The 1,889-nt window shown below is 34.4% G+C and overlaps 1 protein-coding gene across 1 annotated transcript in view; it reads left to right on the top strand.

Moving 5' to 3' along the window:
• Positions 1-1,011: 1,011 nt before the first annotated feature.
• Positions 1,012-1,889, top strand: part of ctps1b (CTP synthase 1b) — a 7,800-nt gene continuing 6,922 nt past the window's right edge. The window contains exon 1 of the mRNA XM_016508068.1: positions 1,012-1,162. The gene's annotated coding sequence lies outside the window, so the exon portion shown is untranslated. The remainder of the gene's footprint in view (positions 1,163-1,889) is intronic.

The raw sequence follows: 1,889 nt of genomic DNA, 5'->3' as shown, positions 1-1,889 counted from the left end.
GGTTCTCATGACGTCGCCTGGCGCCATCTACTGGTTATAAATATATGGAGTCCTGAGTGGTAGATTAATTATAATGGCAAAATATTAATAGCATCTAAACAGGTTTCTTCAAGCTAAAATATCGGGGTTTTATTAAGCTTCTCAAGTAACATGGATTTTTATATTTGTATTTTTTAATTCATTGTAAAATCACTAAATATTTTATAAAACAGCAGATTTCTTCATAGTCTCATAAACTATACAATATAAGACCAATATTTATCTAATATTGACATATAGGCAACTTTTAATTTGTTGTAAACCCTATAAATTACTGAATTAATCGGAATTAGATTAGAAATCAAACCATTGAAAAATGCTGCGTTTTCAAAAATCCCGCTGCCCGCGCGACTCCTCCTGCTTACGTAGACGCCAACGTAACATCAGACGCCGCTTATCAAAAACAGATATTTTACTCTAGTCTTGCCACTCTAGTGGATACTTTCAACAATTTATCTTATTTTCGTAACCGCAACGTCTGTTACTTGTGTTCTGTAAATATGTCAGGACCAACGCTACGTGTTTTCATGCCAATAAAGAATACAGAACAGCCCTACTGAAACAGAAATTAAATATAGACTTTGCAACTTCGGTGTTTTGACGATGTTGGAGGAAGGAATTGATCGGGTTTTGTATTAAGACATTTGCACATCGACTCTAAAATACTAATGATCTTAGTAGTACTAAGTGGAATTCGACAGGCGATATCAATCTAAAATGTTAAACAAACCACAGTACAACCTGGCAGTGGCGGAAAGTGAGCCCATTCCTCCATTTAGCCAATATGTTTTATTCAAGGAACAGCAACTGTATATAAACATATTTAAAAATAAATAGACTAAATCGATGTAATGCAGTGATAGCCTGCAGAAATGATTATACGCTTTATTTACGCTATTACAAGGCGTTCACTCTACGTTATGACCATCTTTCTATCGATGTAAGTGAGCGTGGCAAAGCTAGAGTTAAAACTCAGCGTCGGATTCCACACCACGTGTTGTTTTGGCGCTTTACCGCATTTCGCTGACACCCAAACAAACGTGTCGCGATGATGGCTCGTGTTTCGTGAATCGTTTGATGTTTATAATCTTCGGTTTTATATATTTGAACGGCACGAGTTCAGGTACGGTTAAACATTCATTTTATGTTCAATTTCTGCTTTCATTGCACCTCGCGACTCACTTGTACAGACATGGAAGTTTACTGCAATGTTATGTAATCTATTAGGGTCTCTAATGGCTTTCAATTATGAGACTATTAAAAGACACTGCGAAACGCTCTGGCGATAGCATGAACACTTTATGTTGTTGTTAGAGATTCATTAGTGAATGACGCTTTGGTGTATTTGGCTTTTGTTTACAAGGTCATCGTGGTTTACAGTTTGTCATTTTCTTAGCACCATCTGCTTGGGTGTTGCAGAGTTTGGCATGGTCGTTATAAATGTATATTTAGTTTAATTGTTATTGTGTCTTATTGTCTGTCTTCCCGCCAAAGATATAATTAATGATTTACTTCCTTGTGTCAGTGTCACTTTTTGTGTCTTGGTTTTTTTTTTTCTTTAAAAAAAAAATCTAGCTTATGGGCCAGGTTTTTAGAAATATAATCGTTATGTCTGTTTTAGTTTCAAACATTTATACTGGCTTTATACCATTTTCAGCTAAAAAATACAAAAAGTCAAGTGATACAAAGCACAAAGTGCACCTTTTCAGATGATCACTTTCATGTTTTTATGCTTAAATTCCATGCTTTTGTTCCTCCATTGTACGTTGCTTTGAATAAAAGCATCTGCTAAATGTATTTAAGTTAAATTATAATATAATTATATAGAAATATATATATATATATATATA

This window comes from Sinocyclocheilus anshuiensis, unplaced genomic scaffold, assembly GCF_001515605.1.
Source record: "Sinocyclocheilus anshuiensis isolate Anshui unplaced genomic scaffold, SAMN03320099.WGS_v1.1 scaffold702, whole genome shotgun sequence".
Lineage (NCBI taxonomy): Eukaryota > Metazoa > Chordata > Actinopteri > Cypriniformes > Cyprinidae > Sinocyclocheilus > Sinocyclocheilus anshuiensis.
The sequence above is the reverse complement of the archived record's forward strand: the minus strand, read 5'-3'. Positions and strand labels throughout refer to the sequence as shown.